Raw genomic sequence first — 27,402 nt, forward strand, 5'->3', positions numbered from 1 at the left:
GACCAATCGCCCAGGATGTGCCTGATGTTAGCGTCGTCCCATAACCCACCACGCAGCGTCCGCTCTGCCCTCTCGTACAGAGAGAGGCGACGACCCGGAGGCACGAGAAGCAGGAGCCACAGATGAGCGGGAAGGCAGCCACGCGATGAGCCGGCCCTTGCCAAAGCTCTGCCGTCCTCTATATATGTGGGTGTTATCGGCCAATTAATGAGTGTTTGGTTTTGGGAGAAAACCGGAGCTTTTGGCCGGCCATCCAGCAAAGACGGTCGCTGCATCGAGCCCTTTCTGATGCGCTTCTTACATGCTGTCCCACTGGAGCGATGTACTTTTAAATAATCTCGATTGAAAACTCATTTTTGTGTTTAGATTGTTGTCCTTCCCTGCAACCTCTGATGAGCACGATTGACTACTTACGGTGTGAAAGAAGTTCAGCATACGTAAATGCGTGTGCGAGGGGGAAACACTCTATCCTGTACAAAGGGAACAGGTGGAGTCCACATTTGGCTGTACCGCAATCTGTTGGCGCGCCAGGGTACAGCCGCTCCTCGACGCAGCGTGCAGCGTAGCCACCAGCGGCACCCGGATGTCAGGTTTACGATCTCATCGTGAGTCAGAAGCTCTGGGAAGCCAAGCCATGGTTGAGTGTGGATAGTGCTTGTATGGGCGAACCTCATGCTAAACATGTTTTGTAGGCAGTGACGGTGCTGTGTCGTGGGCAGTGCAGCAACATTGATTGTTGTGCTGCAGTTTGACGCTCCCACTTCTGTGCTCTGCACCTTCATGAACCCTCGTTGGCCACCAAGACCAGACCGAGGTTCAAACAACCCCCAATATCCCACACGGTGTGGGGAGGCCCTCATCCAGCAGTTGTAGATTACATGAGAGGTGCAACTGATTGGTCAGGTGTGTGGGCCTGGCAGTGCACAGAGAAGCAGAGACACTCGTGTGGCGCGGAAATGAATGACACGGATGACTCGTGTTCATGGTTGGGGCCGTGACGTAGCCCAGCAGTAAGCACGTTCGCCGCTTGTTGCACGGGTTCACGGTTCGACCCCACTGGCCGCCCTGGTTAATACTGCAGGTGGATTAAACTGCTTCACGCTGGATGTTAACGATCCCGTATCGTCATTCGCAAGAGTACATGTGTATATTCAACTTCTTTCGAACCGTACGTAGCCAACCGTGCTAATCTGTGGGTTGCTGTGGGTCTCTGTCGGTCTGGGTGTCTGTGGGTCTCTGTGTACCTATGTGTTTTGAAGTTCCTTCGCTCCGCACGTAACCAACCGTGCCAATCGGAGATGCGGGGGAAGGACAACAAACTAAGCACAACAAGTAGTTCGCGTGCTGGCGTCACGGTGCAAAATTGTCGAGTTTGAAAAATGATACCGCCAATGACTCAGCTGGAATCACAGCAACCATCGCCGGCCAGCTGTGCAGACCCGACAGGACCCTCGTGAAAAGGAGTCCTGAGACTCTCCTGGGTAAACAAGCATAACAATGATGATAGTCATCATCATCATCATCGTTTGAAGTGTCTATGCTAGGCGGGCGTTGGCCAGCGTAGCCACTGTTGCATTGCCTGCAGCCGTCTTCTGTCCATGTGACATTTGAAAAGCAACGGACCGAGGTTATAATTGTGGGCGTTGTGTTTGAAAGCCGTTCATTTCTGCACAGGGTCTCCAGATTGATTCCATTTGTACCTCATGCTTGCATGGGCAGTGATCGGTGCCGTGAGTGGTGGATTACCCTTCACTGCAGTCGCATAGAGACCCATAGACTACAGTCGACTCATAGAGACTGCAGACTCGCATAGAGACCCATAAACTAACATAGACACCCATAGACTATCGTAGACTCGTGCAGACTCATGGAGACCATAGACTCGCACAGAAACATAGACTCACATAGAGACCCATAGACTAACATTGAGACCCATGGACTAATGTAGACTTGCGCAGACTTATATAGACTACAGACTTGCAGAGCCCCATAGACTCGCATAGACCCCAATAGACTCACAGAGACCCATATACTGACACAGAAATTTATAGACTCACATAGAGACCCATAGACTCGCACAGAGACCCATAGATTCACATAAAACCCCGTGATATCCAATGCGGTGTGAGTGACATTGCAGTGCTAAAAATGTAAAATCGACTGCGTCTTTGTGGTCGATTACCCGAGCCCATGCAACAACGGTGGCCCTTCACCCCCCCCCCGCCCGAAGAAGGCAGGAGACCCCCGACAGCCCAGAAGTTACGATGCAGAAATGGTCACCAAGTCTCGCCCATCGCCTCCTGTGCAGTGGCACGTGCGGGGACTATTTCTAGTCGATTAGCCCATGAATCAAAGCGATTACACCGCTTCTCCTGCCTGCCCTCTTTGGTACCCTAAACTGCCCTCGCTAGGTTGGTTATACTTCCCTTCCCCCGTCATCACCCCCCCCCCCCCCATTTACATTTTCATCTCTCCCCCTCTCCCGCCTTGATGGCCTCACTCAGTTGGGGCAGCGAGGGCCCCCCCCCTTCCCACCCCCCTTCCTACCCCCCACCTCCTGTGTGCAGCTCCGTTGCGTCGGCACGGCTCTCAGCGATTTTTCACCCGTGGACTTAAGCGTGGACTTAAGCGTTGTTAATGAATCGCTTAATTAATCAAATAGCCAAGCACTAGACCTTCATATGAGAGTATTTCCCGATGACCGTGTACAGGGTTCAAACTCGCTAACCCTTAAGAGCGGTGAGTGCTGCTACTCTATGATCGGGCCGGTAATCGCGGACCCGTCTGTGTGCGCGTCCAGCTGCCCCGAGTCCCACCGGACGCCACCGCTAAATGTGCAGCAGTAGCAGGAGTGGCAGCAGCAGCAGTAGTAGCAGTGGCAGCAGCAGTAGCAGCAGTAGTAGCAGTGGCAGCAGTAGTAGCAGTGGCAGCAGTAGTAGCAGCAGTAGTAGCGGTAGCAGCAGTAGTAGCAGCAGCAGTAGTAGTAGCAGCAGTAGTAGCGGTAGCAGCAGCAGCAGTAGTGGCAGCAGTAGTAGTAGTAGCAGCAGCAGTAGCAGTAGTAGCGGTAGCAGCAGTAGTAGCAGTGGCAGCAGCGGCGGCAGCAGCAGCAGTGGCAGCAGCAGTAGCAGCAGTAGCAGGAGTGGCAGCAGCAGTAGTAGCAGTGGCAGCAGCAGCAGCAGTAGCAGTGGCAGCAGTAGTAGCAGTGGCAGTAGTAGCAGCAGCAGTAGCAGCAGCAGCAGTAGTGGCAGTGGCAGCAGTAGTAGTAGTAGCAGCAGTAGTAGCAGTAGTAGCGGTAGCAGCAGTAGTAGCAGTGGCAGCAGCGGCGGCAGCAGCAGCAGTAGCAGTGGCAGAAGCAGTGGCAGCAGCAGCGGCAGCAGCGGCGGTAGTAGCAGTGGCAGCAGCGGCGGTAGTAGGAGTAGCAGCAGCAGCAGTGGCAGCAGTAGTAGCAGTGGCAGCAGTAGTAGCAGTGGCAGCAGCGGCGGCAGCAGCAGCGGTAGTAGCAGTGGCAGCAGCGGCGGTAGTAGTAGTGGCAGCAGCAGCAGCAGTCGTAGCAGGGGCAGCAGTGGCAGTAGCGGTAGCAGCAGCGTGCGGTGTACAGATGGACACGGATGGCCACTTTCTCTTAGTTTCCAGATTGCTCCGTGCCACCTTTTGGTCTGCCTTGACAGGAGGATCTGTACAAGGTGGAGCCTCGCTCCCTTTCTGCTGTTCATCCCCCCCACCCCTTTCACATCCCTGAACAAGTGGTGTAAATTCCATATTCCTATGGCAGAGATGAGTCTACCCATAGGACAACCACTGTTGACATCCCCACAAAGCGGTAAATATTTTATCGACCCTGGAGGGATGACGGACCGAGTAAACCCCCAAGCAGGGTTTTAAACTCGTGACCTTGTGCTTGCGGGCCGCTCACTCTACCGCTGGACTTGCTGTCTCTAAACTAAACTATAAACAATTTTTTATTCTGCCAGGTAAGGCCCACTGAACTCTTTTTCAGAACCGACCTGGCCATCACAATGATAGCTCTAAGAAGTGAATATCATCACGTGGTAATTTATAGCAGCCAAATACTCTTAAACGCGTGATGTTGATTCTAAATGTGGAGCAAAAAACCGCAGGGACCTGGAGAAAAATCCACGTCATCGTCGTCGTACTTCCGTACCTCTACGCTCCTCCTCCCTACCCTCGTCAGCCCGCGCCGACTGGCGCGGTGGTGAAGTCGGTCAAACGACCCCTGCGACCCCCCCATCCACCAGCGGATTGACTCGAGGCGTCGTGTGCATACGCCATCGCGCTAGGTGCCAACGCAGGGTGCAACTCGGTACGCGCAGGGGCACGTTGTACCGGCGCGTTGTGCGTCCTCACGCGCTGCATGAGATCCGCTTACCGCGTACGCCATTCCATGCGGTAAAGTTCAAACGGCCCTCACGACCCTTGTGGCCCTCACGGCCCACGCGGCCCTCACGGACCCTCGTGGTGTGGAGAGGCCCTCGTGGTGTAGAGAGGCCCTCGTGGTGTGGAGAGGCCCTCGGGCAGCAGCGGTGGGCGACCATCAGAAGGGCGGCAGCAGCGCCGAGTGATGCAGCGTGTGGTGAGGAGCGTGGTGAGGAGCGTGGTGCGGAGCGTGGTGCAGCGCGTGGTGAGGAGCGTGGTGAGGAGCGTGGTGAGGAGCGTGGTGCGGAGCGTGGTGAGGAGCGTGGTGAGGAGCGTGGTGCGGGACGCCGCCGCTGGGGAGCGATCGACACGTGACGACTGACGGAAGGCCGCTGTGTTCTGCGAGCGGTTGTTGTTCCAGAGAGTGGAGCAAGGGCCAATTCTGAAGCAACGCAATGTAGGGGACCAATGGTCACGACGATGAGCTATCTGCTTTGTTGGTGATCATTTACCTAGGCCACAAAAGCCCCATGGCCAAATTTGTTGGTGGATGTCAAAGTTTGACGATTATTCAGGTCGGTGATGCAAGGCAGTTTTATCAGTGATGTTGGTTTCATAAATTTTGTTTTTAACTTTGTCCTTGTGAAGACAGGCTGCATGACTGACTTGTACTTAATGTGAATAGGCCAAGCATTGTGAGCAGGATCCTCCTTATAAGAAGGCTTGAGACTCCGTTGATGCTCTCTTTGGCACTGCTGTTTAGCGAGGTGGTGATGGCGGTGCATGCCTATAATCCGGCACTGTGGAGATCGGGGGGGGGGCGGCGGTTGATGGATCGCACAAACAGCCGCGGAACTCTCTTCCTCCCGTGGGCGCCGAGGAGGAGACAATGTACCCCAATATCATCCGCCGCATCCCTGCGGGGATAGAGTGTTGCCCTCTCGCATGTGTGGGTTTTCTCCGAGTCCTTAGCTTTCCTCCCACATAAACACTCATTGATTGCCCAGTAATACCACCATGCTATTTAGAGGACCGCAGAGCTTGGGGCAGGGCGGATGGGCGCCAGCTCGCCACGCGGTTCGTGCTGCTGCCGCCCTCCAGCTTGTGCGTGGTCCCCTCTGCTGGCGCCACCGGGTGGTTCTGAGTCTCGACGAGAGCCAGGGAACCCGGTGAGGAGGAGGCGGCGTTGGTGGTGGCGGCGTTGGTGGTGGCGGCGTTGGTGGTGGCGGCGTGACGACGAGGTAGTGGGGGTGATCGTCATCGTCGTCACCATCGTTACCGTGCACAACGAGTTTTGTTGCCTTTGCGGTGGGCTATGCCATGCCCCGTGTTCCCGAGCAAAGACGCCCTGGGGGAACAACGAATTTGTTGTGAACAAAATACTCCTGGGAAAGGTCCACTGCAAGAAGGCTCGTATTCTGCTATGGACTTAACATTCTATTTTATTGTGTTGTGTTCTGTGGTATATGTACCCTTGTCCGATTATTGTTTTATTATCTTTATTATGCCTCTTAGTTGAGGGGGCAGTGCAGCAAAGTCCTTTGTTGAACCATCCCACGACAATGCTGCCTCTTGTCTTCACCAGGCCAGCAATGACCAGCACGTGGAAGTAAGTAAGGTCAAAATAACCACAGCAACCTGCAGGGCATGGGGAGGCCATCATCCAACAGTTGATTGGCAAAGGGCTGTACACACATGTACATTTACCTAAGATAAGCTATCAGTTTGTTTGGTCTGTTTAACCAGATAACTACATACCATGTGTCTTTAAATAAACAGCATGTTTGTTTGCAGACTTTACCATAAATACTGTGTGTGGTTAGTGGAGACGCCTTGCAGAAGTTTTCTCTTTGCTGTTTGGACACCATAGCACCTCCTGTTTGATTGCCAGAAATGCATTCTGATTTTTAAATAAATAGTTGGCCTTGTTTGCTGGTTGCCTGTGCGTTTGTGGATTGTGTGGGCTAGGCCTATACACATTCAGTCCACCAGCATTTGGATGAAATGTCTTGATCCTGGTGGCGATTCGATTCAAGGATCTATTTTGTTCAATTCGTTTGTTCGTCAGGCCGCTTGCCATGGTGAGGGTCGCAGGTGGCAGCCGCGTGTTGAGTAGTGGCGGTCCAAACATCCCTTTCCCTGGCGACAGACTCCAGCACTACATTACTATACACTACACTATACACTACTACACCACTATACACTACACACTACTATACACTATACACTACTATACACAACTACACTATACACTACACACTATACTATACACTACTATACACTACTACACCACTATACACTACTATATACAACTACACTATACCCTACTACGCTATACACTATACTATACACCACTACACTACTATACACAACTACACTACTATACACTACTACACCACTATACACAACTACACTATACACTACTACACTATACACAACTATACACTACTATACACTACTACACTATACACTACACTATACACGACTATACACTACTACACCACTATACACTACTATACACAACTACACTACATTACTATACACTACACTATACACTACTATACACAACTAAACTATACACTACTACGCTATACACTACTATACCACTATACACTACTACACACAACTACACTATACACTACACTATACACGACTATACACTACTACACCACTATACACTACTATACCACTATACACTACACACTACTATACACTACACTATACACTACTATACCACTATACACTACTATACACAACTACACTATACACTACTACACCACTATATTCATAATAAAGGTTTTTGGGTTAGATCGCGTTATTTATAAATGTGTCGTAACCCTCCACCACCCGACACGGCCAATCAGAAAAAAAGTGTCACGTTGACAAAAGACAAAATAGTTCACGACTTTAGCCCACCGGTGTGTTGAAGAGTGAATCCACAACATTTACAGTTTGAATACGATGTTTCGCTGGTAATTACATCCAGCATCATCGGGCAATTCGCTAGAATGGTAAAGCCCTCGCTTGCTCTCGGTCTTAAATAGAGCAGCAGGGTGACGTCATCATTTAACTCATTTCAGGTGCAGTGATTTGAGGCGGAGGGGGGGTATTGTAATTACATAATCGATTGGTAATCAGTCAATGGTTATGATTAGTAATGAGTTGTAGATTAGTAATTAGTTGTAATGTGTGTTATTGTGATTATATGCTACATTATTAATCCGTTAATTAATATGTGTTTTCCCCTATAAGGATATGTAATATGTATTATTTAATAATACGCTTCCATGCCGCACTAAGCCTATAGCTATCAGAACGATTAAAGTTATTTCTGTTTCTCTCAATTTCAATGGATTCTCTAATTAGTCTTTGCCAGTAATAATTAGTTTTACACTACACTTCAACGTTATCAATATCAATTGAGTGTCCTTGTTGACAAGAATGTTCTGCCACTGCCGACAATTGTGTTTGAGATAATTTAATATTTCTTTGGTGTTCATGAGACTGGACGCGTTCATGTACTAGCTCTGTCCATCTGTTTCGCGGTGTGACGATAACGCTCAAAAAGATGATCCAATACAAACGAAGGCTTAGTATAAAGTCGTGTTGCTATTTGGAAACTTATCTGATAAAAAAAACCGAGCCAAATTAATCTGTAGCTGTCAAAAAAGTTGGTGTAATAATCCGAAGCGTTAAATGGCTGAGCCTTTTCGGCCAAGGCAATGACATCACACGCCGTGTGTGCGCCTCTCCCAACGACGTGACAACATTGAGCGATGTCGCACGTTGTGTGCTGCGTGACGTCATTGCATCATCTCGGAAGGAATCCTTATTGTCCCTGATTGCTTCTGCACACTCAACATTTGTTAGAGAATCCATGTGAACGAGCGATTGTTCTTGTGGATATCGTGGCGTGTCATGGCCTTCGGTGGCACAGCAATGATCCGTGAGTCACGTGGCCACCTCTAGTTTGAGCTGGTGGTTAGAAAAGGTGGCCCAGTGAACCAGAGGTCAGAGCACGGAGCCGGCACGGCTGAATAACCTGGGTTTGAATCCAGGTTTCAGCCATCTGTGGTTGAACCCGGGAATTCAAGTGACACGAGTTTAGAGTCTCAGCTGGGTCACCAATGACTGCACAACCAAGAAGTGCACCCCTCCCGTTGAGTTGGGGTCATTTCTCCATCGATGCCACCGTCCACGGGGAGTCTCCTCTATTCCCTACGTTCGGACAAATTCCCGTCGACTCGCGGAAACGCGTGCCGGGAGGAGGCTCTTGGAGGTAGGCGCCGATTGCCCGCCCCTCCTGCCTCCGCCACCCGTCCGTCTCCCCGCACTCCCGCACTCGGTTGTCTGCGGCGTGAGCGAGTGCGAGCGGGTGCACGCTAAAGCCTCCCGTAGGAAACGGAGCCGGTCATAGTTTTTAAATCGGATAGAGCACAGGACCGCTGTGCCACTGCAGGTATCTCCCTCTCTCAGCTGTCCTGTTTCCCACACTCTTTTCACTGTAAGAATTGTTATTTTTGTCTTCACATCATCTTTTGCTATTCTATTCGTGCGCGTGACAGCAAGTGTGTTTCGGGGCTAAATGTCTTACCTGGTAAAATAAAAATAGTTTTGTTTATAGTTTAAATGTCAATGCCGAAATCTGCTCGCCACGACAGGAGGGCTTCAGGAGAGAGAGAGATTGTGTAGTTTTTGCTGTTCCTCTGTTGAAGGAGTGCTGACTGACAGTGGTTTACTGGGTGGTCCACGGTTTGGGTTGCAGGGCCAACAATCGCTCTGCCCTATCTTGTGTCCATTAACCTTCCATTCGTGAAGGAGGTGCCCGCACAAGCCTGGTGATGTTCTGATGCGGTTGATGTTGGCTGGGAGAACGGGTGTGTGTTCTGGCGGTGGCTCCGCTCGTTGAGTTTTTTCACATCGCCTTGAAAGCAACTGATGTGGCCATCTAGGCGAAATGGACCTCGTTCATCCGAATCAACATCACTTGGCTAAATTCTAGCTGTAAGAATATAAAAAAAAACTAATCTTAGTTCCATTGCCAGTTTTGCCGAACGAATTATTGATAGCGTTGTGCCTGCCCTCTTGTGTGCAGATTCAAAAGGCCGCTTTCAAATAAATTTTGGTCCAACGTTAGCTCCGAGAGAACTCCTTCTGCAGGCCGGTTCCTGACACAGCGGGTGATGTCGCGCTGCTCGGCGAGAGTTCCCCAACCCTTGGCACAGTGCCGGGAGCACTATCACCAACATCATCATCACCAGCATCAACTAATCATCATCGTTAGCATCAGCATCATTAACATCATCATCAACATCTTGATCATCATCGCCTCATATCATCATAAACAACATCATCATCACCAGCATCAAAATCAACATCATCAGCAGAATTAGCATCAACATCATCACCAGCATCAACATTACCAATATCAGCAGCAGCAGCTGCCGTGATTTATCCACTGTTGAGAGAAGTGCGTTAAAAGAGAGGCAGCGTGGTGTCTGTAAAAGGCAGTACAGCAAGTGGGCTTCTGCCAGGCTGTGTAAGAGGTTTCCGTGCTACCCCTTCGGTAGGCATGGGAGTTCTCCGCTTGCCCCACACTGCTCCTCACCCCCTCCAGTGGGGCCCTGCCGTGGCGTGGAGGCCTCCGCGAGGCTCTCCCGGCGTGGAGAGAGTGAAGCGTCGCATCTCGCCCGCCTCTCTGTGTACCGTGGAGAAGGGGAGAGTGAAGCGCTTCATCTCGCCCGCCTCTCTGTGTACCGTGGAGAAGGGGAGAGTGAAGCGCATCATCTCGCCCGCCTCTCTGTGTACCGTGGAGAAGGGGAGACAGTGAAGCGCTTCACCTCGCCCACCTCTCTGTGTACCGTGGAGAAGGGGGGAGTGAAGCGCTTCACCTCGCCCGCCTCTCTGTGTACCGTGGAGAAGGGGAGAGTGAAGCGCTTCACCTCGCCCGCCTCTCTGTGTACCGTGGAGAAGGGGAGAGTGAAGCGCTTCACCTCGCCTGCCTCTCTGTGTACCGTGGAGAAGGGGAGAGTGAAGCATCGCATATCGCCCGCCTCTCTGTGTACCGTGGAGAAGGGGAGACAGTGAAGCGCTTCATCTCGCCCGCCTCTCTGTGTACCGTGGAGAAGGGGAGAGTGAAGCGCATCATCTCGCCCGCCTCTCTGTGTACCGTGGAGAAGGGGAGACAGTGAAGCGCTTCACCTTGCCCACCTCTCTGTGTACCGTGGAGAAGGGGAGAGTGAAGCGCTTCACCTCGCCCACCTCTCTGTGTACCGTGGAGAAGGGGAGAGTGAAGCGCTTCACCTCGCCCGCCTCTCTGTGTACCGTGGAGAAGGGGAGAGTGAAGCGCTTCACCTTGCCCGCCTCTCTGTGTACCGTGGAGAAGGGGAGACAGTGAAGCGCTTCACTTTGCCCGCCTCTCTGTGTACCGTGGAGAAGGGGAGAGTGAAGCGCTTCACCTCGCCCGCCTCTCTGTGTACCGTGGAGAAGGGGAGAGTGAAGCGCTTCACCTCGCCCACCTCTCTGTGTACCGTGGAGAAGGGGAGAGTGAAGCGCTTCACCTCGCCCACCTCGCTGTGTACCGTGGAGAAGGGGAGAGTGAAGCGTCGCATCTCACCGGCCTCGCTATGCCCAATAGAGAAGGGGGGAGAGTGAGGCGCCGCATCTCGCCTGCCTCTCTGTGCGTTGGACCACGGTGTTATCGACGAACGCGTTTCGTGCCACTGATATTATGTTCTTGTTGCCGTCGTCGGTATTTGCCAGAGCGGCGGCGAAGTACTAAAGGGGGCGCACCGCGCTCATAATCCGGAAGTCTGAGTTCAATTACCCGCTCGTGGCTAACCACGGTGGCGACCAATGTCAGAGCTGGTCCGGGGACATTCACCAATCGGCACAGACCTGCGTGGCTGAAGATGTGGTCATAAAACTGCCAAACACCAACTTTCTGTTCCTCCAGAAGTGGCGCAATCAAGAGCTGTGAATGATTGCTTCATTACTGTGGGTGTTTGACAGCGTGGGCGATAACATACATCGACGGGGCGAGGGGCGATAAAGAACAAAGGAATGAGGAAACAAAAACAAAGATCTCCCGTGTAGCCTGAACAGACTGTTGGGGCTTGGGGCAATCTGTTAGCGAGCAGCACTCAAGAACGGCACAGCACATGGGGGGTGGGTGGCACCTATGAAGGCCGTAACGGTACACGAGGGGGTGGGTGGCCAGCGCCATGCCCGTCTCCCCAGTGGCGATGTTTACACACCGCAACCAGGTACTAATTTGTGGCTGAGTCGACCTTGGAGAGCACATCAGAGGCGGTGAGGAGCTCACCAGAGGGGGTGAGGAGCTCACCAGAGGGGGTGAGGAGCTCACCAGAGGGGGTGAGGAGCTCACCAGAGGGGGTAAGGAGCTCACCAGAGAGGAGATGGAGTTGGCTTCAGAGTGGACAGGGTGAAGACGGCGAGCGGGGAACTTGAAAGAAGTTGGGAGGCCATGGCTGGGCAGGAGCAGCGGAGGAAAGGAAGGAATGGAGGAGGCCTTAACCCAGCAGTACGAAGTGACAGGCCGACAAACCACAGCAACAACAATAGCAAAACATGGTCACGTTTTTAAGACGATGGTACTTTGCATTCCGACTGGCTATCAACAAAGATTCGTTAACGAAGCCATCCAATCATTGTAAAGATGTCATCAACCACCTTGGCTCATGACTTGATTTGTGTTTTCTTGTCAACCTCTACCGTCAGCAGTGTGGGTGGGTGTAGCAAGGTGCAATGCCCCCCCCATCTCTCCCCCCCCGTCTCTCTCCCCCCCCCGTCTCCCCCCCCCCCCCGTCTCTCTCCCCCCCGTGTCTCTCTCCCCCCCGTGTCTCTCTCCCCCCCCGTCTCTCCCCCCCCGTCTCCCCCCCCCGTCTCCCCCCCCCGTCTCCCCCCTCGTCTCTCCCCCCCCGTCTCTCCCCCCCCCCGTCTCTCTCCCCCCCGTCTCTCCCCCCCCGTCTCTCCCCCCCCGTCTCTCTCCCCCCCCCGTCTCTCCCCCCCCCGTCTCCCCCCCCCGTCTCTCCCCCCCCGTCTCTCCCCCCCCGTCTCTTCCCCCCCCGTCTCTTCCCCCCCCCCGTCTCTTCCCCCCCCCGTCTCTTCTCCCCCCGTCTCTCCCCCCCGTCTCTTCCCCCCCCGTCTCTCCCCCCCGTCTCTCCCCCCCCCCCCGTCTCTCCCCCCCCCGTCTCTCCCCCCCCCGTCTCTCCCCCCCCGTCTCTCCCCCCCCCGTCTCTCCCCCCCCGTCTCTCCCCCCCCCGTATCTCCCCCCGTCTCTCCCCCCCCGTCTCTCCCCCCCCCCGTATCTCCCCCCGTCTCTCCCCCCCCCCGTCTCTCCCCCCCCCGTCTCTCCCCCCCCCGTCTCTCCCCCCCCGTCTCTCCCCCCCCGTCTCTCCCCCCCCGTCTCTCCCCCCCCCCGTCTCTCCCCCCCCCGTCTCTCCCCCCCCCGTCTCTCCCCCCCGTCTCTCCCCCCCCGTCTCTCCCCCCCCCCCGTCTCTCCCCCCCCCCCGTCTCCCCCCCCCCGTCTCTCCCCCCCCCGTCTCTCCCCCCCCCCGTCTCTCCCCCCCGTCTCTCCCCCCCCGTCTCTCCCCCCCCGTCTCTCCCCCCCCCGTCTCTCCCCCCCCCCGTCTCTCCCCCCCCCGTCTCTCCCCCCCCCGTCTCTCCCCCCCCCGTCTCTCCCCCCCCCGTCTCTCCCCCCCGTCTCTCCCCCCCCTGTCTCTCCCCCCCCCCGTCTCTCCCCTCCCCCCCGTCTCTCCCCCCCCCCGTCTCTCCCCCCCCCGTCTCTCCCCCCCCCGTCTCTCCCCCCCCCCCGTCTCTCCCCCCCCCCCCGTCTCTCCCCCCCCGTCTCTCCCCCCCGTCTCTCCCCCCCCTGTCTCTCCCCCCCCCGTCTCTCCCCTCCCCCCCGTCTCTCCCCCCCCCCCCGTCTCTCCCCCCCCCCGTCTCTCCCCCCCCCCCCGTCTCTCCCCCCCCCCCGTCTCTCCCCCCCCCCCCGTCTCTCCCCCCCCCCCCGTCTCTCCCCCCCCCCCGTCTCTCCCCCCCCCCCGTCTCTCCCCCCCCCCCCGTCTCTCCCCCCCCCCGTCTCTCCCCCCCGTCTCTCCCACCTATCTCTACCCTCTTCCTCCCCCCATTGTCTAACACACTTGGACTGCGCCCTCACCTTCAGCTCCACCTCTATCTCTACCCCCCTCTCTCTCCCCCGATCTCTGCCCCCTTCCTTCCCCCATTGTCTAACGCACTTGATTGGTACTTTACTTCTACTCCTAGTGCTTTACTACTGGTACTTCTGGTACTTCAGGTACTTTACTCTTACTCCTAGTGCTTTAATTGTACTACTTGTACTTCTGGTACTTTACTCCTAGTGCTTTAATTGTACTACTTGTACTTCTGGTGCTTTACTCCTACTCCTAGTGCTTTACTTGTACTTCTGGTACTTCTGGTACTTTACTTCTACTCCTAGTGCTTTACTTCTGGTGCTTTACTTCTACTCCTAGTGCTTTACTACTGGTACTTCTGGTACTTCAGGTACTTTACTCTTACTCCTAGTGCTTTAATTGTACTACTTGTACTTCTGGTACTTTACTCTTACTCCTAGTGCTTTACTTCTGGTACTTCTGGTACTTCTGATGCTTTACGCCTACTCCTAGTGCTTTACTTGTACTACTGGTACTTCTGGTACTACTGGTACTTCTGGTACTTTACTTCACCTCCTAGTGCTTTACTTGTACTACTGGTACTTCTGGTACTTTACTCTTACTCCTAGTGCTTTACTACTGGTACTTCTGGTGCTTTACTCCTACTCCTAGTGCTTTACTACTGGTACTTCTGGTACTACTGGTACTTCTGGTACTTTACTCACCTCCTAGTGCTATACTTGCACTACTGGTACTTCTGGTGCTTTACTTCTACCCCTAGTGCTTTACTTGCACTACTGGTACTTCTGGTGCTTTACTCCTACTCCTAGTGCTTTACTACTGGTACTTCTGGTACTACTAGTACTTCTGGTGCTTTACTCCTACTCCTAGTGCTTTACTTGTACTACTTGTACTTCTGGTACTTTACTCTTACTCCTAGTGCTTTACTACTAGTACTTCTGGTACTTGTGATGCTTTACGCCTACTCCAAGTGCTTTACTTGTACTACTGGTACTTCTGGTACTTCTGGTGCTTTACTCCTACTCCTAGTGCTTTACTACTAGTACTTCTGGTACTTCTGGTGCTTTACTCCTACTCCTAGTGCTTTACTTGTACTTCTGGTACTACTGGTACTTCTGGTGCTTTACTCCTACTCCTAGTGCTTTACTTGTACTTCTGGTACTAATGGTACTTCTGGTGCTTTACTTCTACTCCTAGTGCTTTACTTCTGGTACTTCTGGTACTTTACTCCTACATTGACGCTGGCTGCCCCCCCCCCCCCCCCAGCTGTTTCCGCCGCACAGCTTTGCTCACTTAGAAAGCCCTTAGGAGCAGGTGAATTTGGAAGCTTGTCCCCTATTTTGTCTCCTGATGAAGACCGCTTGTGTTGCGATCGAAACGGCGTGCTTTTTTGTTTTTATTTTTATCACTCTCGTGTGTGTCGGCTCACTCTCGTGTGTGTGCTCACTCTCGTATGTGCGTGTGTGTGTGTGTGCTCAATCTCGTATGTGTGTGTGTGTTCACTCTCGTGTGTGTGTGTGGGTATTTTGTACCATCGGATAGTCCACCCCACAACTCCCAATCGGTGATGGGGCAGTTGTGGAGAGAGTGGAGAGTTTCCCATACCTGGGCAGTGTGCTTATGACCGGCTCCAGTTTAACAGCAGAGGTCTCACTCCGAATCAGTCGAGCGGCAATATCTTTTCATCGGTTGCGTAACGCTGTGTGGAAGCTACCTGGTCTATCGCTCCGCACTAAGCTTCATATCTTCTCGGCCACGGTCATTCCCTCCCTTCTCTACGCTTGCGAAACGTGGACCCCCTTAATGGAGCATCTTCGCCGGTTGGAAACATTTAGGCTGGCCTGCCTACGATCCATCCTGGGTTTAACCAGGCTGGATTGTGTGAGGAGCTCAAAAATCCTTGAAAGATCTGGGCAAGGTCCCATCGGTGAGCTCCTCCGGCAGGTAAGGCTGCGTTGGCTGGGTCATGTAGCCCACATGCCCAGCCACTTCATGCCGAAACAGCTTTTATTCGGCCGGATCGAGGGGGCTAAACAGGCGCGGCACGGGCTAGAGAAGAGATGGAGTGATGTGGTACAGGAGGACGTGGAGCTGAGTGGACTTGCCGATGACTGGTACCAGCGGTGTCAAGATCGGCCTCTGTGGAGGAGTCTCGTGAAGGACGCTACTGGGCAGTTGGAGGCAGTCGCCCTCCAACAACAACGGAGGGCGTAAGAGCGACGCTCACAACAACGAGCGGAGCGCTGGGTGGCTAAAGCACAGCGGGTTGGCACAGTAGGGGGCACAGGTGGTGCACCAGCCAATCATCTCAGTCAGTCGATCCGTGGCACCTGGGTCTGCCCCGTGACCTCTTGCCAGCGGGCGTTCGACACTTCACTTAGCCTCAAGGTGCACATAGCCTGGCACAAGCGTCGTGGTGACGTCACCGCCACTTAGTGGCGAATGGCGGTTGTTGTTGTGTGTGTGTGCTCACTCGTGTGTGTGTGTGTGCTCACTCTCGTGTGTGTGTGTGTGTGTGCTCACTCTCGTGTGTGTGTGTGCTCACTCTCGTTTGTGTGTGTGCTCACTCGTGTGTGTGCTCACTCGTGTGTGTGTGTGCTCACTCTCGTGTGTGTGTGTGTGTACTCACTCGTGTGTGTGTGCTCACTCGTGTGTATGTGCTCACTCTCGTGTGTGCGCTCCTACGAGAGTGAGCGCTCACTCTCCCGTGTGCGCTCGCGGGCACTGGAATTGAAATGTGAGATGGGGAAACCGGCGGTGAATGTTTAATGGGAACACGCGTGTTGACACACGTGTTGTCACACCTCTCAGGTGACAATGCTGAAAACCTCCTTCTCTTGCTGCCCTCCGTCAGTTGTTGTTGCTTCTGCTGCTGCTACACGTAAAAAGACACACACGCATATGCACACTCGTGTGTGTGTTCACACGCGTGTACACACACACGTGTACAAGGACAGCTGCTCTTGTTGATATAATACCGCATGGTAAATATCGCAGAACAAAAACCAAACGACAAATTCAAAAGCTCTCTTTTTGGAAGGCAAACTTAGTAAGTTGTGCAATTATAATCTCAACAGTGAGTCAAAAACAAAGATCCCTCGTTTAGCCTTTAGCAGGCTGTGGGGGAAAGTGCCTTTAGCGATCACCTATGAAGGCTGGCACAGCACACGAGAGGGATCGGGTGGACACTTCTGTCTCCCCCGGTGCTGATGCTGATGTTTACTCTACATCGTACCAGCTACTCATCTAAGACTGAGTCAACCTAGAGGATGCTCGGGACCCGTTCAGATAATCGTCACCAATGTTGGCCACGAGCGGGATTCAAGGTCGGGTCGCTGGGTGCGTAGTGGAGTGCGCTAACCACTGCGCCGCCAACAACACCGGCAGTCGTCGGGTGGCATGCCACACGCCGCGTCCTTTAGGTCGGTCCGCTGCTGGATGAGATGGCCTTGCCTGCGCGTTCCAGGTCATGGGGACTATTTGACCGTACTTCTGTCACGCTGGTCAGCGCAGCAGGGTGGTGAAGGTGGTGTGGTAGGGTACAACAATGGATTTTACCGCCCAACCTCAATGCTGCCCACCGCATTACCCACAAACCACCTACGACAGATAATGAATGTACAGTGGTCACCCATTTGAGCACTTAGCTTCTGAGATCTGTTGAGATCACGTGCATCCCAGGTGATTTGGTCATAGGCTTGCGTCTCTATTATTGGTCACACGGTTTAAATGAGTCCCTAAAATTAACGTGGGTTATTAATTGTGATACCACATACACATTTTCAATAGAGCAAAACTGGAATATAGTTCAGGAAAAATAAATTGAGGTGATTGGATGAGCTCAGAGGTCAGAGCGCTTGAGCTGTCAGCTGCCTGTGAGTGAACCAGGTTCTCAGGTGTAGTGAATTGATGGTCTCAGCCTGGTCACCTGTGACTTACGTAGAGACCCAGAGACTCACAGAGACTCATAAACTCACAAAGACTGAGTTGTGATTAAACTCGATGCTGAAGTGCGTGGTCACACATGACTGCACACTAAAACAAACGTCCACATTACGTTTGGCTCAGCATGCAATCTGGCTGAATTCCAGCATTGGGAGTTAAAATATCGAGTTGGCTGTCACGTGACGGGCATTGCGCTTGTGCAGAGTGTGTGGGAAAGTCTTGCCCCGACTGCGGATAAGAGGTCACTTGAAATAATCTCGACGGTGGCTCTGTGATATCCACCTCCGTGGGCCGTGCTGTAACTCGAAGTGGATCGCACTGCTCTGCGACGGATCCGATGCAGAATCAGAAGCTTGATTCATCCTGGAGAAATCCGATGAGCTCTGAAGCTCTTTCACAGATGTCCAGTAGGGGCAAAGGGTCAGAAAGTTACAGCAACAAGCGATACAATAATCAATTGAAATGCAAAGTATAGGAAAGGTTAGCAAATCGCTATGAATAAATAAAGAATATAAGTTCAAATTGTATGAGTACACTACTAATTCCACTCAGTGGCGGTGACGTCACCATGGCGCTTGTGCCAGGCTATGTGCACGTTCAGGTCAGGTGAAGTGTCGAACATCCGCTGGCAGGAGGTCACGGGACAGACCCAAGTGCCATGGCTTGAATGAGATGACTGGCTGATGCACCACGTGTGCCCCCTATTGTGCCAACTTGCTATGTTTTGGCCACCCGGCGCTCCGCCTGTTGTGTGCGTCGCTCTTCCGCCCTCCGTTGTTGCTGGAGGGCGACTGCCTCCAACTGCCCAGTAGCATCCTTCACGAGTCTCCTCCAGAGAGGCCGATCTTGAGACCGCTGGTACCAATCATCGGCAAGTCCACTCAGCTCCACAACCTTTTGGTACCACGATACTCCATCTCTCATCTAGCCTGTGACGTGCCCCTTTAATCCCCTCAGTCTGGCTGAACAAAAGCTGTTTAGGCATGCAGTGGCTGGGCATGCGGGCTACATGATGCAGCCAGTCACAGACCACAGCAAGACAACACACTACAGTCTGAGACCACAGCAAGACAACACACTACAGTCTGAGACCACACCAAGACAACACACTACAGTCACAGACTACACCAAGACAACACACTACAGTCTGAGACCACAGCAAGACAATTCATTACAGTCTGAGACCACAAGACAACACACTACAGTCTGAGACCACAGCAAGACAACTCACTACAGTCTGAGACCACACCAAGACAACACACTACAGTCTGAGACTACACCAAGACACACTACAGTCTGAGACTACACCAAGACAACACACTACAGTCTGAGACCACACCAAGACAACACACTACAGTCTGAGACCACACCAAGACAACACACTACAGTCACAGATTACACCAAGACAACATACTACAGTCACAGACTACACCAAGACAACACACTACAGTCTGAGACCACAGCAAGACAACACACTACAGTCACAGACTACACCAAGACAACACACTGCAGTCTGAGACCACACCAAGACAACACACTACAGTCTGAGACCACACCAAGACAACACACTACAGTCACAGACTACACCAAGACAACACACTACAGTCTGAGACCACACCAAGACAGCACACTACAGTCACAGACTACACCAAGACAACACACTACAGTCTGAGACCACACCAAGACAACACACTACAGTCGGAAACTACACCAAGACACACTACAGTCTGAGACCACACCAAGACAACACTACAGTCTGAGACCACACCAAGACAACACACTACAGTCTGAGACTACACCAAGACAACACACTACAGTCTGAGACCACAGCAAAACAACACACTACAGTTACAGACTACACCAAGACAACACACTACAGTCTGAGACCACACCAAGACAACACACTACAGTCTGAGACCACACCAAGACAACACACTACAGTCTGAGACCACACCAAGACAACACACTACAGTCTGAGACTACACCAAGACAACACACTACAGTCTGAGACCACAGCAAAACAACACACTACAGTCACAGATTACACCAAGACAACACACTACAGTCTGAGACCACACCAAGACAACACACTACAGTCTGAAACCACAGCAAGACAACACACTACAGTCTGAGACCACAGCAAGACAACTCACTACAGTCACAGACTACACCAAGACAACACACTACAGTCTGAGACCACACCAAGACAACACACTACAGTCACAGACTACACCAAGACAACACACTACAGTCTGAGACCACACCAAGACAACACACTACAGTCTGAGACTACACCAAGACAACACACTACAGTCTGAGACCACACCAAGACAACACAATACAGTCTGAGACCACACCAAGACAACACACTACAGTCTGAGACTACACCAAGACAACACACTACAGTCTGAGACCACAGCAAAACAACACACTACAGTCACAGACTACACCAAGACAACACACTACAGTCTGAGACCACACCAAGACAACACACTACAGTCTGAGACCACACCAAGACAACACACTACAGTCTGAGACCACACCAAGACAACACACTACAGTCTGAGACTACACCAAAGACAACACACTACAGTCTGAGACCACAGCAAAACAACACACTACAGTCACAGACTACAGCAAGACAACACACTACAGTCTGAGACCACACCAAGACAACACACTACATTCTGAGACCACACCAAGACAACACACTACAGTCTGAGACCACACCAAGACAACACACTACAGTCTGAGACTACACCAAGACAACACACTACAGTCTGAGACCACAGCAAAACAACACACTACAGTCACAGACCACACCAACACAACACACTACAGTCACAGACCACACCAACACAACACACAATAGTTCCTCAATATAATTGCACATTACAAATGTTGGATACTTGAATGCGTCCATAATATATTTTTTTAGAGTTAGATCGTGTAAATGTAGATGTGTCATTAAACTTGACTTGGAGAATCAAAAACTTGACTTGGAGAGTTGAACCCACTGGTGTGTTGGAGAGTAAACCCACTGGTGTGTTGGAGAGTAAACCCACTGGTGTGTTGGAGAGTAAACCCACTGGTGTGTTGGAGAGTAAACCCACTGGTGTGTTGGAGAGTAAACCCACTGGTGTGTTGGAGAGTAAACCCACTGGTGTGTTGGAGAGTAAACCCACTGGTGTGTTGGAGAGTAAACCCACTGGTGTTTTGGAGAGTAAACCCACTGGTGTGTTGGAGAGTTGAACCCACTGGTGTGTTGGAGAGTTGAACCCACTGGTGTGTTGGAGAGTAAACCCACTGGTGTGTTGGAGAGTAAACCCACTGGTGTGTTGGAGAGTAAACCCACTGGTGTGTTGGAGAGTAAACCCACTGGTGTGTTGGAGAGTTGAACCCACTGGTGTGTTGGAGAGTTGAACCCACTGGTGTGTTGGAGAGTAAACCCACTGGTGTGTTGGAGAGTAAACCCACTGGTGTGTTGGAGAGTTGAACCCGCTGGTGTGTTGGAGAGTAAACCCATTGGTGTGTTGGAGAGTTGAACCCACTGGTGTGTTGGAGAGTAAACCTGCTAGACCATTTACAATTCCGTGACGCCGATAGCACAGTTCGGATAAAGTTGGAGGAAAGTAAAACAATAATGTAAAAGACCTAATTATAAAAATAATGTTGTACTGTCAATGATTCTCAAGCAGGAAGCTTGCCCCGAGTATTTTCTTTGCTGGGGAATATCCCGTCGGGAAGAATTGCCATTCGTCTCGAAGAGACGGGCCGGGTAAGATCCGCTGACTCGGCGCTGCTCGCGAGCGATGCGCTGGCGCTGTCCGCGACAAGGCGCACCAGGCGAGTGTGCGCAGCGGGCAACGTTGTCAGCGAATCAATGTCCCTTATTTAACCAGGCGCGAGCACCGATGTTAAAACTGTCAGGGTCTGCTTTATAACTGCATTAGTTTTGACTGCATTAGTGTCATCATCGTCATCAGGAATTCTGCGTGTGCCTTCCTTGACTCACGGCGGTCGTGGTGACACGAGGTCCCTCCCCTCTGTTATGTGGGTAAATGTTTCTCGATCCTTCCTACGTTGTCGGTCGGACTTTGATTCGGCACGTTATCGATCGCTCCTGCGCTCTGAGGCCGTCGCCCGAAACGTCGCCTCGTACGTGACGTCTCCCCTCTGCAGGCCAACGTTGTTATTGGCGAGCGTGTGGTGAGGGTTTTTGTTTGTGTAAATTGTGCTCCTGCACCACTGCTGATGCAGGATCACAGATGTAGTTTTGTTTAAACCCTTTCCCGGAATAGGAACACAAACTAAAATAGAACACCTTTATTGGCACCGAGGCTCCCACAAGGCCACGTGTGGAGGGCGTGCGGCATGGTTTGGCACCATCTATCGGAGAGTGCGGCGGTCGTGTTGCCCCGGTTCTCTGCGATGAGTAACATTGTCTTTAAAAACAACGGCGCTGCTACTACGCCTCTATAAATAAAATGAACACTTAGCGGTGAATGGAGGACACCCCACTACCCGCGACGTGCAGTTTCTCTGAACGGGGAAGGGTCATTAACGCTGATTACCGGCTCTCGCCTCTGTCCCCACGCGTGCTGCTTGGGCACAGTGACAGATTCAAGGTGCGGAGTGGGGGCGTTGATCGATTGGGAAGTTTCTTGATCTGCCTCTCGCTGGATGGATGGGGAGGTGGCAGGCAAGGCTTGGCAACAGCCTCCGCATAATAATGAGCCCCGTGGCGCTGGGGGGCGTGCCACGTAGGGGGTTTCCCACCTTCACGGGACAGGGAGTGGGGACAGCCAGGACAGAAAGTCCCTCCGTTACAGTGAGTTGCCAAACGTCAGCCTCGAAACCTTAATAACTTTGAGAAGATCTGCAAAGAGGAGTGGGACAAAATCCCTCCTGAGATGTGTGCAAACCTGGTGGCCAACTACAAGAAACGTCTGACCTCTGTGATTGCCAACAAAGGTTTTGCCACCAAGTACTAAGTCATGTTTTGCAGAGGGGTCCAATGCTTATTTCCCTCATTAAAATGCAAATCAATTTATAACATTTTTGACATGCGTTTTTCTGGATTTTGTTGTTGTTATTCTGTCTCTCACTGTTCAAATAAACCTACCAATAAATTATAGACTGATAATTTCTTTGTTAGTGGGCAAACATACAAAATCAACAGGGGATCAAATACTTTTTTCCCCTCACTGTAACTGTGAGGCCCGTTAACGTTTTTTTGGTGAACGTTTTGCCTCCCACAGCGGCCCGTGGTTTCCGCGGTGGTGAGATGTTGACTACCTCGCCTGCTATACAGGAGGTCGTGGTTTCGATCCCGACCCTGACGCCTGCATTATTGAAGTTTGCAAGTTCTCCCCGTGGTCGCGTGGATTTTCCCCCGTTCCTCCAGTTTTTTGCCTCCACATATAGAAACACGCGTTTAGAGTATTTGGCCGCTATAAATTTGCACGTGATAAGCCACTTTGTTGAGCTATCATTTGTGATCGCCAGGTCGCTCCTGAAAACGAGCTACGTAGCTCAGTGGGCTTTGCCTGGTAAAATAAAAAAAATGGTTTAGCTTAAAGCATGAACAGGGGACATTTCAGTGAGTCAATCGGCAGGTCAGCGCCCACAACTATTCAAAAGCAGTGCTTGCCCAGTGTCCTGACTGGTCGCTACCGTGAGAATGTGGAATTTCCACCACATTCAACACTCTAAACACACGTTCCTATTGCTGGGTGGACAGAGGTGCGTGGGTGCGGAATTGGAGAAAGTGGCCCATCGTCAGGGATGATTATTTGTTATTTTAATATTTGTGTGTGTGTTTTTACGATAGAGGAAATCCCACACCCGGAGAGGTTGTGTTGTGGGGGGAGGGGGGTAGAGGGGGGGAGATTGCAGACATGTATTTATGTACATTGGACTTCTTTTGCACCGTACGTAGCCAACCGTGCTAAATCGGAGGTGTGTGGGGAAGCTCAACAAACCAAACGCATAAAGCAGTTCTGAAGAAATTAGTTTGTCAATCTAGATGATTTTAAAATTCATAGCTCAAGTGGCTTCCTAATATCGGCAGGAAGAGCATTCCAGATGGCCACAGAAGCGGATCTGAAAGCGCCACACGATGCGGTGACCGTTTTTGTTCGATTTCTCGCCAAAATCCTCTGCGAGGATAACCGGAGTTTGTGTGATGATGGTGTATCAGTGAGATGTCGCAGTTCATTTGTGGCAAGAATTTTGTGTGTGATGAGTGTGACCTTATAACGTGTTCAGACACTCTCTGCACAGAGAAGCCAACAACAACCTCGCTGATGTAACTGCCCCCACTGCAAGCACTTGGCAATCCATTGCAAGCATTTGTTTGAGCGCGAGAACTCTGGACCGGTTTCAACTTTATGGGCCTTGTCAGCGGAGTCGGGCTCACCGAACGAACGCTTGGAACAATGGGCACGTTCAAATCCCCGCCACTCCTGCCCATGCCAGCCAATGGTAAATAATAAACGTGTGCATCTACAAACCTCGAATACTTGAGCCGCAGCGGAGCGTTACGGTGTCACGCAGGGTAACGAGAGTCGCTTGTTTTGTTAGTTACCCCGGAGGAACCGGAGTGACTTTGTGAAGCGGCGGTGGCTTGGTCATCCACTGAGGGGTGTCGAGAAATCCCCTTCTCTGCTTTCCGGAGACCCTTCCGAAATATGAAGAACATTTGGATGTTTTGGCCTCTCATGAATATTTTAGCAGCGAGCAGAGCTAAATCAATACAATTACGGACCGCGTGCGTGTGCTCGCGTGTGCGCGCGCGCGTGTGTGCGCGTGTTTATCCTTGGGGAGGAGCGGTGGAGCAGTGGTTAGTGCGTTGCGCAATGGACCTGGCGACCCGAGGTCGATTATCACTCAAGGCCAACACTGGCGATGCTTATGTGAACCGGTCCTGCGCCTCCCCTAGGTCGACTCGGCCTCAAATTGGTACCCGGTGCGGTGTGCAGTAAACATCGCCACGGGGGAGACCAAGTCGCCGCGCTGACCTTAACAGGTGCTGCTCGCTAACCAGCACTTGCCCCAACAGTCTGTGAAGGCTACACAGGAGGATCTGTGTCTTGTTTTTAGTGGTAGGGGGTCAGGGCGACGCTCGCTCTGCCTGCCGAGGTGACGTCACGAGTGCACTCTCAAAGACTCTGGCAGTGCTCTCCCGTCCGCCACCGCAGCAGCGGTGGCAGCAGCAGCAGCAGCACGCGGCGATTCGGTGCCCACCTCTAGCGATGATTTGCCGCGATAGGTGGGGTCACGATCGTGTCCGTGCTTTGATCATCTTTTTTTTGCGTCTATGAAGAAGGACCGTTGCCCGAAACGTCACCTATTATGCCTGTTTCGTGTTCAGGCAACGCGCACCGTTATTGACGAACGTGTTGAGTGTTCTGAATTGTTTGTTTGTATCCTTACCGTCTCTCTGGTTCGTTCTGTCTGCCCAGTTTGTACCGTCTGTCTGGCTCACTCTGTTCATCCAGTGTGCTCCGTGTATTTGTTCTTCGAGCAGTCTCAGTATTTTTATGCAGCGCCTTTCGCGAAAAGATGACCGGCCCTGGCTCCCTCCACCGCCTCAGTCGCTTCACAAGCTGTACTGACGAGCATGGGGAAGTATGGTCAACCGCCCCCCCCCACCTTGCCAACCACAGCCCACGTGGGGAAGCATATTTTCGTTAAAATCTCTTAAAAATATTTAATTCCTCACAATATCTATTTAAACATCGTGACAACGTCAGCCATGAACGCTCTAAGTGAACATACAGTAAAACCTTGGATTGCGAGTAACTTCGTCTGCGAGTGTTTTGCAAGACGAGCAAAAATTTTAAATAAATATTAATTTGCTAAACGAGCCAGGGACTTGCAATACGAGTAGTGTACGTATACACTTTGTCTGCCGAGCGTCACGTGATCACAACTGATATACGAGTGCTTTGATATACGAGTGCTTTGGATTACAAACACGTTTCCAGAACGAATTATGCTCGCAATCCAAGGTTTTCCTGTATTTGGATGCTCTAAATGTGTGTATATTTTTTTTGCCATTGCCATCGGTGCTGCCTACAAAACCATTTTGTGGAGTAATTGGGCAGCGTGGTGACAATGATGTCATCATCATCGGTTTTTGGCGTCAATTCAATCCTTTGACGACGGTGGGAGGCCTTCAACCAGCAGTGGATTGGCCCGACAAACGGCTGTAAATTCACTTTTCATTCCACCGAGACAGGAATTCTTGAGTAAGTCTGAAGGTTTGTTATCGTGCACTCTGATGACTGAAAGTCCATCACGAGTTATCTTTCCAGTTTACATATTTCTTTTACGTTTCAAGTATATTCCATTTAATTCGAATTAAAAATTCTTGTTAAATCGATGCGCGAGATGGAAATGTGCATCCTGACCCAAAAGAGCGTCCCAGAAGAGAGCGCACGTCCTTGGTACTGTTGTGGAGGGCGTGCGGTGTGCCGGAGTACACCGTGCCCTGTACACCGTGCGGTGTACTACGGTGTACACCGTGCGATGCACTACGGTGTACTACGGTGTACAACAATGTCAATCCTTTGACGATGGTGTGTGGGAGGCCTTCACCGTACTACACGTTGTGTATACTGTACTACGTGTTGTACTCCGGTATACACCGGCTCGTCATAGCCACCTTAGTATCCGTGCATCTCTCTGTTGTGTTTATGCCGCTGCGCTACGAACCCGGCGACCCGAGTTCGATTCCCGCTCAACGGCCAACACCGGTGACGATTATCTGAATCGGTCCTGGGATTTTCTAGGTCGACTCAGCCTCAAATTAGTACCTGGTGCAATGTGTAAACATCGCCACTGTGGGAAAAAAGGCACCCGGGCGTGGTGATCACCCACCCTCTCGCGTGCCGTGCCGGCCTTCAGAGGTGCTACTCGCTCACAGGACTTGCCCTAACAGTCTGTCAAGGCTATGCGGGGAATCTTTGTCTGCCTTTGTGTGTGCTTTCCTGTTTGTGTGTTGTGTTTGGCTTATTTGTTGCGTGCGTGTTGTGCGGGTGTGCCTTAATGTACGAAGTGTTTGTGCATGTACCGTTGTGTGTGTTCACCACTGTGTGTGTGTGCCTGAGTGTGTGTGCATCTGTCAGTCATCTCAGGCAGGTCACCCATAACACCTGGGTCTGTGCCGTGGCCTGTCCGTAAGCTTTAGACATTTCACATGGCCTTAAAGTGCACCTATCCTGGCACAAGTACCGTCTTGATGTCATCGCCAGTTAGTGGCGAATGGCGGCTGTTGTTACCGTGTATACTTTTCCATTGTTTGTGCGTATGTCTGGGGAGCGGTAGTGGAGTGGTTTGCACATTGTATTCCTAACCCAGTGACCTGAGTTTGATTCCCGCTCACGACCACAAACAGTGGCGAATATCTGAACCGGTCCTGGGCCACCCCTAGGTCGACTCAGTCTTATATGACTACTGTACCTGGTGCAGCGTGCAAACATCAGTATTGGGGATACAAAGGCGGCCGGGCTTGGTGTTGGCCACCCACCCACCCTCTCGTGTGCTGTGCCAGCCTTTACAGGTGCTCGCCAACAGCAATTGCCCCAACAACCTATGTAGGCTACACGGTGGATCTTTTCCATTGTATATGCAATTGCATTCATCATGACAAGTGTAGTGGCATAGAAGAAGAGTAACGTAGCAGCATAGCGCTGGCTGCTGGCGGGGAAGGGAATCTGCGGCTTGCGGCAGTCCTGACGTCAGCAGGCCACGTGACACACCAGAGGGGGATCTAGGGGGGAAAGGTGACAGAAGGGGCACACCGAGAACCCGCTGGTAGGTTCTAGAAAGGGGGCGTGAGAGTTTAATAGGGGCCCCTGCAGGAGACCTCGAGGCTGTTGTGTGGAGTGGGATCCCCGTC

At 52.1% G+C, this 27,402-nt stretch overlaps 1 protein-coding gene across 5 annotated transcripts in view; it reads left to right on the top strand.

Annotated features, from left to right (window-relative positions):
* The window catches only part of LOC116955769 (phospholipid-transporting ATPase IA-like), a 139,629-nt gene that overhangs the window by 10,744 nt on the left and 101,483 nt on the right, over positions 1 to 27,402 (top strand). The window lies entirely within an intron of this gene.

Source organism: Petromyzon marinus, chromosome 61, assembly GCF_048934315.1.
Source record: "Petromyzon marinus isolate PM22_M1 ecotype Great Lakes invasive population chromosome 61, UKy_Petmar_22M1.pri1.0, whole genome shotgun sequence".
Classification (NCBI taxonomy): Eukaryota; Metazoa; Chordata; class Hyperoartia; order Petromyzontiformes; family Petromyzontidae; genus Petromyzon; species Petromyzon marinus.